The sequence below is a fragment of the Aegilops tauschii genome, chromosome 2 (assembly GCF_002575655.3).
Source record: "Aegilops tauschii subsp. strangulata cultivar AL8/78 chromosome 2, Aet v6.0, whole genome shotgun sequence".
NCBI lineage: Eukaryota > Viridiplantae > Streptophyta > Magnoliopsida > Poales > Poaceae > Aegilops > Aegilops tauschii.
The window spans coordinates 202,415,450-202,428,980 of record NC_053036.3 but is presented as its reverse complement, the minus strand read 5'-3'; positions in this window follow the sequence as shown (position 1 = coordinate 202,428,980).

The following is a 13,531-nucleotide window of genomic DNA, read 5'->3' as shown; positions in this document are numbered from 1 at the left end:
GATCCTGAAACTACTTACGTTCATGCATAACCCAGACCGTGTTCACTTCCCGGACTCCGCCGAAAAGAGACCATCACGGCTACACACACGGTTGATGTGTTTTAATTAAATCAAGTGTCAAGTTCTCTACAACCGGACATTAACAAATTCCCATCTGCCTCATAACCGCGGGCACGGCTTTCGAAAGATAATACCATGCAGGGGTGTCCCAACTTAGCCCATTATAAGCTCTCACGGTCAACGAAGGATAAACCTTCTCCCGGGAAGACCCGATCAGTCTCGGAATCCCGGTTTACAAGACATTTCGACAATGGTAAAACAAGACCAGCAAAGCCGTCCGAATGTGCCGACAAATCCCGATAGGAGCTGCACATATCTCGTTCTCAGGGCACACTGGATTGTCCAAGCTTCTGATAGGCGAGCCCAGAGTTGCCCCTGGTGGCCACCGGCGGCTGACAGGTTGGACCAACACTCAGAGGAGCGCTGGCCCGGGGGTTTAAAATAAAGATGACCCTCGGGCTCGCGAAAACCCAAGGGGAAAAGGCTTAGGTAGGCAAATGTAAAACCAAGGTTGGGCCTTGCTGGAGGAGTTTTATTCAAGGCGAACTGTCAAGGGGGTCCCATAAATCACCCAACCGCGTAAGGAACGCAAAATCAAGGAACATAACACCGGTATGACGGAAACTAGGGCGGCAAGAGTGGAACAAAACACCAGGCATAAGGCCGAGCCTTCCACCCTTTACCAAATATATAGATTCATTAATTAAATAAGAGGTATTGTGATATTCCAAAATATCCATGTTCCAACATGGAACCAACTTCAACTTCACCTGCAACTAGCAACGCTATAAGAAGGGCTGAGCAAAAGCGGTAACTTAGCCAAACAACAGTTTGCTAGGAAAGGATGGTTAGAGGCTTGACATGGCAATATGGGAGGCATGATATAGCAAGTGGTAGGTAGCGCAGCATAGCAATAGAACGAACAACTAGCAAGCAAAGATAGAAGTGATTTCGAGGGTATGGTCATCTTGCCTGCAAGGTTCTCAGAGTTGTCGAAAGTTTGATCCTCGTAAGCGTACTCAACAGTTTCCTCGTTCACGAACTCGTCTCCCGGCTCTACCCACAGCAAGAACACAAGCAATGGAACCACAATCAATCACGGGAAATGCACAAGCAACATGATGCAATACATGCATGATATGCGAGATGTGATATGCGATGCATATGCGTGCTCCGGAAGAAAAAAAGGATAAACAGGGCATCAACTTGGCAAACCAAGTATGCCACTGGAAAGATGATTTGATTTCGGTCGAAATCGATATAAAGATCACCGGAAACGGATGCACGGTTTGCAAATGGCAAGCAAAACAAGAATGACACGAATCTGCGATTAACAGCATGATAGCACTTAGAATAGATCAAGTAACTATGCTACAGCACCCCAACATAGTAACAAAGTATATGGAAGTGATCTACAGGAGACGCTTGACAAAAGATGAACACTGAGCTACGGCTAGATCACACAATAACAGGTTCAAACAAGCATGGAAAAAGTGCAAAAGATATCAGCTTCACAGACTTGGTGAAAATACTGAACATGGCATAAACAACATCAGGAAGCAATGTTCAGAGCAAGCAATCGACATGCTACAGGAAGATATCATAGCAAAGCGAGGCATTGAAAGAATCTACTACATGCATAGAACAAAAGTCCCTTATTGACCATGAGCCAAAAAGGCACAGAAGATATGATGGCACCCATGTAAACATAGCAAGTTTCGTTAACAGGTTTCAGACTTAGCAGAAAACAGAGCATGGCAGAAACAATAATATGAAGGCATCTTTGTGAGCTCGATGCACTCATCACAAAGCAATGCATGCCAAAACAAGTATATTTACAGCAAGATGGCATGTTTATGAAGCTAACCATGGCAAGAGCAAGTTCATAGCATGTAAGGATCAACTACAACTACCTTGGAAAAATTGAATATCATGTTAACAATCTGCCAGGAATATTTTATAGCAAAAGTAGAGCAAAATTAAGACATGCTAGGGCACTCCATAATTGCAAACAGGGGCATGGATGGATAGAGCATAACTATATCTACAAAACATCCTTACTGAACATACTCAAAAGAAGCATGGATCTCACTGTAGACACATGGATACATGGCAACAAAATAACAGCAGGCAAAAGACAGCAAAATCCTAAGTCCCTGAAAACAGAAACATCACGAAGCCTAGTTTGCATGCTTGTGCTAGTCACCACATAGATCACAAAAATACATGGCATACACCTCTGTAAAGATGGCATGGCATACATAAGACTAGTAGTGGCAAGAAAAATTGACAACATCTACGCCCACAACTGCTTTGTGTTCTACTCGTGCATAGTAACTACGCATAAACCTGGCTCTGATACCACTGTTGGGGATCGTTGCAGAATTTTAAAATTTTCTACGCATCACCAAGATCCATCTATGGAGTTTACTAACAACGAGAAGGAAGGAGTGCATCTACATACCCTTATAGATCGCGAGCGGAAGCGTTCAAGTGAACGGGGTTGATGGAGTCGTACTCGTCGTGATCCAAATCACCGATGACCGAGCGCCGAACGGACGGCACCTCCGCGTTCAACACACGTACGTAGCAGCGACGTCTCCTCCTTCTTGATCCAGCAAGGGGGAAGGAGAGGTTGATGGAGATCCAGCAGCACGACGGCGTGGTGGTGGAAGTAGCGGGGATCCCGGCAGGGCTTCGCCAAGCGCAAGCGGGAGGGAGAGGTGTCACAGGAGGGAGAGGGAGGCGCCAGGGGCTAGGGTACTGCTACCCTCCCCCCCACTATTTATAGGGGTCCTGGGGGGCGCCGGCCCCCTGGAGATCCCATCTGAGGGGGGGCGGCGGCCAAGGGGGGTGGCTTGCCCCCCAAGCCAAGTGGGCGCCCCCCCACCCCCAGGGTTTCCAACCCTAGGCGCAGGGGAGGCCCATGGGGGGTGCACCAGCCCACCAGTGGCTGGTTCCCCTCCCCACTTCAGCCCATGGGGCCCTCCGGGATAGGTGGCCCCACCCGGTGGACCCCCGGGACCCTTCCGGTGGTCCCGGTACAATACCGATAACCCCTGAAACTTTCCCGATGGCCGAAACTGGACTACCTATATATAATTCTTCACCTCCGGACCATTCCGGAACTCCTCGTGACATTCGGGATCTTATCCGGGACTCCGAACAACTTTCGGGTTTCCGCATACTAATATCTCTACAACCCTAGCGTCACCGAACCTTAAGTGTGTAGACCCTACGGGTTCGGGAGACATGTCTGCATGTCTACGGGTTCGGTCATGTCTGCATGTCTCCCGAACCCGCAGGGTCTACACACTTAAGGTTCGGTGACGCTAGGGTTGTAGAGATATGTGTATGCGGAAACCCAAAAGTTGTTCGGAGTCCCGGATGAGATCCCGGACGTCACGAGGAGTTTCGGAATGGTCCGGAGGTAAAGAATTATATATAGGAAGTCAAGTTTCGGCCACCGGGAAAGTTTCGGGGGTTACCGGTATTGTACCGGGACCACCGGAAGGGTCCCGGGGGTCCACCGGGTGGGGCCACCTATCCCGGAGGGCCCCGTGGGCTGAAGTGGGAAGGGAACCAGCCCCTAGTGGGCTGGGCGCCCCCCCATGGGCCTCCCCCCATGCGCCTAGGGTTGCAAACCCTAGGGTGGGGGGCTTCCCACTTGCCTTGGGGGGCAAGGCACCCCCTTGGCCGGCGCCCCCACCCTAGATGGGGTTTGGCCGGCGCCCCCCTCCCAGGGGGCCTATATAAAGGGGGGGAGGGAGGGCAGCAACATCTCAGCCTTGGGCGCCTCCCTCCTCCCCTGCTACACCTCTCTCTCTCGTAGAAGCTCGGCGAAGCCCTGCCGGCATCCCGCTACATCCACCACCACGCCGTCGTGCTGCTGGATCTCCATCAACCTCTCCTTCCCCCTTGCTGGATCAAGAAGGAGGAGACGTCGCTGCACCGTACGTGTGTTGAACGCGGAGGTGCCGTCCGTTCGGCACTCGGTCATCGGTGATTTGGATCACGGCGAGTACGACTCCGTCATCCACGTTCATTGGAACGCTTCCGCTCGCGATCTACAAGGGTATGTAGATGCACTCCTTTCCCCTCGTTGCTAGTATACTCCATAGATGCATCTTGGTGAGCGTAGGAAAATTTTAAAATTATGCTACGATTCCCAACAGTGGCATCATGAGCCAGGCCTATGCGTAGTTACTATGCACGAGTAGAACACAAAGCAGTTGTGGGCGTTGAGTTTGCCAATTCTTCTTGCCGCTACTAGTCTTTTCTTGTTTCGGCCGTATTGTAGGATGAAGCGGCCCGGACCGACCTTACACGTACGCTTACATGAGACAGGTTCCACCGACTGACATGCACTAGTTGCATAAGGTGGCTAGCGGGTGACTGTCTCTCCTACTTTAGTCGGAACGGATTCGATGAAAAGGGTCCTTATGAAGGGTAAATAGAAATTGGCAAATCACGTTGTGGTCATACGTAGGTAAGAAAACGTTCTTGTTAGAAACCTACAAACCACGTAAAAACTTGCAACAACAATTAGAGGACGTCTAACTTGTTTTTGCAGCAAGTGCTATGTGATGTGATATGGCCAGAAGATGTGATGAATGATATATGTGATGTATGAGATTGATCATATTCTTGTAATAGGAATCACGACTTGCATGTCGATGAGTATGACAACCGGTAGGAGCCATAGGAGTTGTCTTTATTATTTTGCATGACATGCGTGTCATTGAATAACGCCATGTAAATTACTTTACTTTGTTGCTAAACGCATTAGCCATAGAAGTAGAAGTAATAGTTGGCGTGACGACTTCATGAAGACACAATGATGGAGATCATGATGATGGAGATCATGGTGTCATGCCGGTGACGAAGATGATCATGGTGCCCCGAAGATGGAGATCAAAGGAGCAAAATGATATTGGCCATATCATGTCACTATTTGATTGCATGTGATGTTTATCATGTTTTACACCTTATTTGCTTAGAACGACAGTAGTAAGTAAGATGATCCCTTATAATAATTTCAAGAAAGTGTTCCCCCTAACTGTGCACCGTTGCGAAGGTTCGTTGTTTCGAAGCACCACGTGATGATCGGGTGTGATAGATTCTAACGTTCGCATACAACGGGTGTTGACGAGCCTAGCATGTACAGACATGGCCTCGGAACACGCGCAATACACTTAGGTTGACTTGACGAGCCTAGCATGTACAGACATGGCCTCGGAACACGGAAGACCGAAAGGTCGAGCATGAGTCGTATAGAAGATACGATCAACATGAAGATGTTCACCGATCTTGACTAGTCTGTCTCACGTGATGATCGGACACGGCCTAGTTGACTTGGATCATGTTTCACTTAGATGACTAGAGGGATGTCTATCTGAGTGGGGGTTCATTGAATAATTTGATTAGATGAACTTAATTATCATGAACTTAGTCTAAAATCTTTACAATATGTCTTGTAGATCAAATGGCCCACGTTGCCCTCAACTTCAACGCGTTCCTAGAGAAAACCAAGCTGAAAGATGATGGCAGCAACTATACGGACTGGGTCCGGAACCTGAGGATCATCCTCATAGCTGCCAAGAAAGATTATGTCCTAGAAGCACCGCTAGGTGAAGCACCCATCCCAGAGAACCAAGACGTTATGAACGCTTGGCAATCACGTGCTGATGATTACTTCCTCGTTCAGTGCGGCATGCTTTACAGCTTAGAACCGGGGCTCCAAAAGCGTTTTGAGAAACATGGAGCATATGAGATGTTCGAAGAGCTGAAAATGGTTTTCCAAGCTCATGCCCGGGTCGAGAGATATGAAGTCTCCGACAAGTTCTTCAGTTGTAAAATGGAGGAAAATAGTTCTGTCAGTGAGCACATACTCAAAATGTCTGGGTTACACAACCGCTTGTCTCAGCTGGGAGTTAATCTCCCGGATGACGCGGTCATTGACAGAATCCTTCAGTCGCTTCCACCGAGCTACAAGAGCTTTGTGATGAACTTCAATATGCAGGGGATGGAAAAGACCATCCCTGAGGTATATTCAATGCTGAAATCAGCGGAGGTGGAGATCAAAAAGGAACATCAAGTGTTGATGGTGAATAAAACCACTAAGTTCAAGAAAGGCAAAGGTAAGAAGAACTTCAAGAAAGACGACAAGGGAGTTGCCGGGAAGAAGCCAAGGAATGGACCCAAGCCTGAGACTGAGTGCTTTTATTGCAAGGGAAGTGGTCACTGGAAGCGGAACTGCCCCAAATACTTAGCGGACAAGAAGGCCGGCAACACCAAAGGTATATGTGATATACATGTAATTGATGTGTACCTTACCAGTACTCGTAGTAGCTCCTGGGTATTTGATACCGGTGCGGTTGCTCATATTTGTAACTCAAAACAGGAACTACAGAATAAAAGGAGACTGGCGAAGGACGAGGTGACGATGCGCGTCGGGAATGGTTCCAAGGTCGATGTGATCGCCGTCGGCACGCTACCTCTGCATCTACCCACGGGATTAGTTTTAAACCTCAATAATTGTTATTTAGTGCCAGCTTTGAGCATGAACATTGTATCTGGATCTCGTTTAATTCGAGATGGCTACTCATTTAAATCCGAGAATAATGGTTGTTCTATTTATTTGAGAGATATGTTTTATGGTCATGCCCCGCTGGTCAATGGTTTATTCTTGATGAATCTCGAACGTGATGTTACACATATTCATAGTGTGAATACCAAAAGATGTAAAGTTGATAACGATAGTCCCACATATCTGTGGCACTGCCGCCTTGGTCACATTGGTGTCAAGCGCATGAAGAAGCTCCATGCAGAGGACTTTTGGAGTCTCTTGATTACGAATCATTTGACACGTGCGAACCATACATCATGGGTAAGGTGACCAAGACTCCGTTCTCCGGAACAATGGAGCGAGCAACCAACTTATTGGAAATCATACATACCGATGTGTGCGGTCCAATGAGTGTTGAGGCTCGCGGAGGATACCGTTATGTTCTCACTCTCACTGATGATTTAAGTAGATATGGGTATGTCTACCTAATAAAACACAAGTCTGAAACCTTTGAAAAGTTCAAGGAATTTCAGAGTGAAGTTGAGAATCAACGTGACAGGAGAATAAAATTCTTACGATCAGATCGTGGTGGAGAATATTTAAGTCACGAATTTGGTACACACTTAAGGAAATGTGGAATAGTTTCACAACTCACACCGCCTGGAACACCTCAGAGAAATGGTGTGTCCGAACGTCGTAATCGCACTCTATTGGATATGGTGCGATCTATGATGTCTCTTACCGATTTACCGCTCTCATTTTGGGGCTATGCTTTAGAGACTGCCGCATTCACTTTAAATAGGGCTCCGTCTAAATCCATTGAGACGACACCGTATGAATTATGGTTTGGGAAGAAACCTAAGCTGTCGTTTCTAAAAGTTTGCGAATGCGATGCTTATGTCAAGAAACTTCAACCTGAAAAACTCGAACCCAAGTCGGAGAAATGCGTCTTCATAGGATACCCTAAGGAAACCATTGGGTATACCTTCTATCTCAGATCCGAAGGCAATATCTTCGTTGCCAAGAACGGGTCCTTTCTGGAGAAGGAGTTTCTCTCGAAAGAATTGAGTGGGAGGAAAGTGGAACTTGATGAGGTGATAGTCACCCCTTCCGTGCCGGAAAGTAGCGCAGCGCGGGAAGATGTTCCTGTGGTGCCTACACCGACTGGGGAGGAAGTTAATGATGATGATCATGAAGCTTCGGATCAAGTTGCCACTGAACTTCGTAGGTCCACAAGGACACGTTCCGCACCAGAGTGGTACGACAACCCTGTCCTGGAAATCATGTTGTTAGACAACGGTGAACCTTCGAACTATGAAGAAGCGATGGCGGGCCCGGATTCTAACAAATGGCTAGAAGCCATGAAATCCGAGATAGGATCCATGTATGAAAATGAAGTATGGACTTTGACTGACTTGCCCGATGATCGGCGAGCCATAGAAAACAAATGGATCTTTAAGAAGAAGACAGATGCGGATGGTAATGTGACCATCTATAAGGCTCGACTTGTCGCTAAGGGTTATCGACAAGTTCAAGGTGTTGACTATGATGAGACTTTCTCACCCGTAGCGAAGCTGAAATCCGTCCGAATCATGTTAGCAATTGCCGCATACTATGATTATGAGATATGGCAGATGGACGTCAAAACGGCATTCCTTAACGGCTTCCTTAAGGAAGAGTTGTATATGATGCAGCCGGAAGGTTTTGTCGATCCTAAGAATGCTAACAAAGTATGCAAGCTCCAGCGCTCAATCTATGGGCTGGTGCAAGCATCTCGGAGTTGGAACATTCGCTTTGATGAGATGATCAAAGCGTTTGGGTTTACACAGACTTATGGAGAAGCCTGTGTTTACAAGAAAGTGAGTGGGAGCTCTGTAGCATTTCTCATATTATATGTGGATGACATACTATTGATGGGAAATGATATAGAATTCTTGGAAAGTATAAAGGCCTATTTGAATAAGTGTTTTTCAATGAAGGACCTTGGAGAAGCTGCTTATATATTAGGCATCAAGATCTATAGAGATAGATCGAGACGCCTCATTGGTCTTTCACAGAGTACATACCTTGACAAGATATTGAAGAAGTTCAATATGGATCAGTCCAAGAAGGGGTTCTTGCCTGTATTGCAAGGTGTGCAATTGAGCACGGCTCAATGCCCGACCACGGCAGAAGATAGAGAAAAGATGAGTGTCATCCCCTATGCCTCAGCCATAGGGTCTATTATGTATGCCATGCTGTGTACCAGACCTGATGTAAACCTTGCCGTGAGTTTGGTAGGAAGGTACCAAAGTAATCCCGGCATGGAATACTGGACAGCGGTCAAGAATATCCTGAAGTACCTGAAAAGGACTAAGGATATGTTTCTCGTTTATGGAGGTGACGAAGAGCTCGTCGTAAAGGGTTACGTCGACGCTAGCTTCGACACAGATCTGGATGACTCGAAGTCACAAACCGGATACGTGTATATTTTGAATGGAGGAGCAGTAAGCTGGTGCAGTTGCAAGCAAAGTGTCGTGGCGGGATCTACATGTGAAGCGGAGTACATGGCAGCCTCGGAGGCAGCACAGGAAGCAGTCTGGATGAAGGAGTTCATTACCGACCTAGGGGTGATTCCCAATGCGTCGGGCCCGATGACTCTCTTCTGTGACAACACTGGAGCTATTGCCCTTGCGAAGGAGCCCAGGTTTCACAGGAAGACCAGGCATATCAAGCGTCGCTTCAACTCCATTCGTGAAAGTGTTCAAAATGGAGACATAGATATTTGTAAAGTACATACGGACCTGAATGTAGCAGATCCGTTGACTAAATCTCTCCCTAGAGCAAAACATGATCAACACCAGGACGCAATGGGTGTTCGATTCATCACAATGTAACTAGATTATTGACTCTAGTGCAAGTGGGAGACTGTTGGAAATATGCCCTAGAGGCAATAATAAATGGTTATTATTATATTTCTTTGTTCATGATAATTGTCTATTGTTCATGCTATAATTGTATTGTCCGGAAATCGTAATACATGTGTGAATACATAGACCACAACGTGTCCCTAGTAAGCCTCTAGTTGACTAGCTCATTGATCAACAGATAGTCATGGTTTCCTGACTATGGACAAGGGATGTCGTTGATAACGGGATCACATCATTAGGAGAATGATGTGATGGACAGGACCCAATCCTAAGCATAGCATAAAAGATCGTGTAGTTTCGTTTGCTAGAGCTTTTCCAATGTCAAGTATTTTTTCCTTAGACCATGAGATCGTGCAACTCCCGGATACCGTAGGAGTGCTTTGGGTGTGCCAAACGTCACAACGTAACTAGGTGACTATAAAGGTGCACTACGGGTATCTCCGAAAGTGTCTGTTGGGTTGGCACGGATCGAGACTGGGATTTGTCGCTCCGTGTGACGGAGAGGTATCTCTGGGCCCACTCGGTAATGCATCATCATAATGAGCTCTATGTGACTAAGGCGTTAGTCATGGGATCATGCATTACGGTACGAGTAAAGAGACTTGCCGGTAACGAGATTGAACAAGGTATTGGGATACCGACGATCGAATCTCGGGCAAGTAACATACCGATTGACAAAGGGAATTGTATACGGGATTGATTGAATCCTCGACATCGTGGTTCATCCGATGAGATCATCGTGGAACATGTGGGAGCCAACATGGGTATCCAGATCCCGCTGTTGGTTATTGACCGGAGAGGCTTCTCGGTCATGTCTGCATGTCTCCCGAACCCATAGGGTCTACACACTTAAGGTTCGGTGACGCTAGGGTTGTAGAGATATGTGTATGCGGAAACCCGAAAGTTGTTCGGAGTCCCGGATGAGATCCCGGACGTCACGAGGAGTTCCGGAATGGTCCGGAGGTAAAGAATTATATATAGGAAGTCAAGTTTCGGCCACCGGGAAAGTTTCGGGGGTTACCGGTATTGTACCGGGACCACCGGAAGGGTCCCGGGGGTCCACCGGGTGGGGCCACCTATTCCGGAGGGCCCCGTAGGCTGAAGTGGGAAGGGAACCAGCCCCTAGTGGGCTGGGCGCCCCCCCATGGGCCTCCCCCCATGCGCCTAGGGTTGCAAACCCTAGGGTGGGGGGCTTCCCACTTGCCTTGGGGGGCAAGGCACCCCCTTGGCCGCCGCCCCCACCCTAGATGGGGTTTGGCCGCCCCCCTCCCAGGGGGCCTATATAAAGGGGGGAGGGAGGGCAGCAACATCTCAGCCTTGGGCGCCTCCCTCCTCCCCTGCTACACCTCTCTCTCTCGTAGAAGCTCGGCGAAGCCCTGCCGGCATCCCGCTACATCCACCACCACGCCGTCGTGCTGCTGGATCTCCATCAACCTCTCCTTCCCCCTTGCTGGATCAAGAAGGAGGAGACGTCGCTGCACCGTACGTGTGTTGAACGCGGAGGTGCCGTCCGTTCGGCACTCGGTCATCGGTGATTTGGATCACGGCGAGTACGACTCCGTCATCCACGTTCATTGGAACGCTTCCGCTCGCGATCTACAAGGGTATGTAGATGCACTCCTTTCCCCTCGTTGCTAGTATACTCCATAGATGCATCTTGGTGAGCGTAGGAAAATTTTAAAATTATGCTACGATTCCCAACACAACCGCACCGGTATCAAATACCCAGGAGCTACTACGAGTACTGGTAAGGTACACATCAATTACATGTATATCACATATACCTTTGGTGTTGCCGGCCTTCTTGTCCGCTAAGTATTTGGGGCAGTTCCGCTTCCAGTGACCACTTCCCTTGCAATAAAAGCACTCAGTCTCAGGCTTGGGTCCATTCCTTGGCTTCTTCCCGGCAACTCCCTTGCCGTCTTTCTTGAAGTTCTTCTTACCTTTGCCTTTCTTGAACTTAGTGGTTTTATTCACCATCAACACTTGATGTTCCTTTTTGATCTCCACCTCCGCTGATTTCAGCATTGAATATACCTCAGGGATGGTCTTTTCCATCCCCTGCATATTGAAGTTCATCACAAAGCTCTTGTAGCTCGGTGGAAGCGACTGAAGGATTCTGTCAATGACCGCGTCATCCGGGAGATTAACTCCCAGCTGAGACAAGCGGTTGTGTAACCCAGACATTTTGAGTATGTGCTCACTGACAGAACTATTTTCCTCCATTTTACAACTGAAGAACTTGTCGGAGACTTCATATCTCTCGACCCGGGCATGAGCTTGGAAAACCATTTTCAGCTCTTCGAACATCTCATATGCTCCATGTTTCTCAAAACGCTTTTGGAGCCCCGGTTCTAAGCTGTAAAGCATGCCGCACTGAACGAGGAAGTAATCATCAGCACGTTATTGCCAAGCGTTCATAACGTCTTGGTTCTCTGGGATGGGTGCTTCACCTAGCGGTGCTTCTAGGACATAATCTTTCTTGGCAGCTATGAGGATGATCCTCAGGTTCCGGACCCAGTCCGTATAGTTGCTGCCATCATCTTTCAGCTTGGTTTTCTCTAGGAACGCGTTGAAGTTGAGGGCAACGTGGGCCATTTGATCTACAAGACATATTGTAAAGATTTTAGACTAAGTTCATGATAATTAAGTTCATCTAATCAAATTATTCAATGAACTCCCACTCGGATAGACATCCCTCTAGTCATCTAAGTGAAACATGATCCAAGTCAACTAGGCCGTGTCCGATCATCACGTGAGACAGACTAGTCAAGATCGGTGAACATCTTCATGTTGATCGTATCTTCTATACGACTCATGCTCGACCTTTCGGTCTTCCGTGTTCCGAGGCCATGTCTGTACATGCTAGGCTCGTCAAGTCAACCTAAGTGTATTGCGCGTGTTCTGAGGCCATGTCTGTACATGCTAGGCTCGTCAACACTCGTTGTATGCGAACGTTAGAATCTATCACACCCGATCATCACGTGGTGCTTCGAAACAACGAACCTTCGCAACGGTGCACAGTTAGGGGGAACACTTTCTTGAAATTATTATAAGGGATCATCTTACTTACTACTGTTGTTCTAAGCAAATAAGATGTAAAACATGATAAACATCACATGCAATCAAATAGTGACATGATATGGCCAATATCATTTTGCTCCTTTGATCTCCATCTTCGTGGCGCCATGATCATCTTCGTCACCGGCATGACACCATGATCTCCATCATCATGATCTCCATCATCGTGTCTTCATGAAGTTGTCATGCCAACGATTACTTCTACTTCTATGGCTAACGTGTTTAGCAATAAAGTAAAGTAATTTACATGGCGTTATTCAATGACACGCATGTCATACAAAAAATAAAGACAACTCCTATGGCTCCTGCCGGTTGTCATACTCATCGACATGCAAGTCGTGATTCCTATTACATGAACATGATCAATCTCATACATCACATATATCTCATTCATCACATCCTTGTGGCCATATCACATCACAAAGCACATGCTGCAAAAACAAGTTAGACGTCCTTTAATTGTTGTTGCATGTTTTTACGTGGCTTCTGTAGGTTTCTAGCAAGAACGTTTCTTACCTACGTAAAACCACAACGTGATATGCCAATTTCTATTTACCCTTCATAAGGACCCTTTTCATCGAATCCATTCCGACTAAAGTGGGAGAGACAGACACCCGCTTGCCACCTTATGGAACTAGTGCATGTCACTCGGTGGAACCTGTCTCACGTAAGCGTACGTGTAAGGTCGGTCCGAGCCGCTTCATCCCACAATACCACCGAAACAAGATAAGACTAGTAGTGGCAAGAAAAATTGACAACATCTACGCCCACAACTGCTTTGTGTTCTACTCGTGCATAGTAACTACGCATAAACCTGGCTCTGATACCACTGTTGGGGATCGTTGCAGAATTTTAAAATTTTCTACGCATCACCAAGATCCATCTATGGAGTTTACTAGCAACGAGAAGGAAG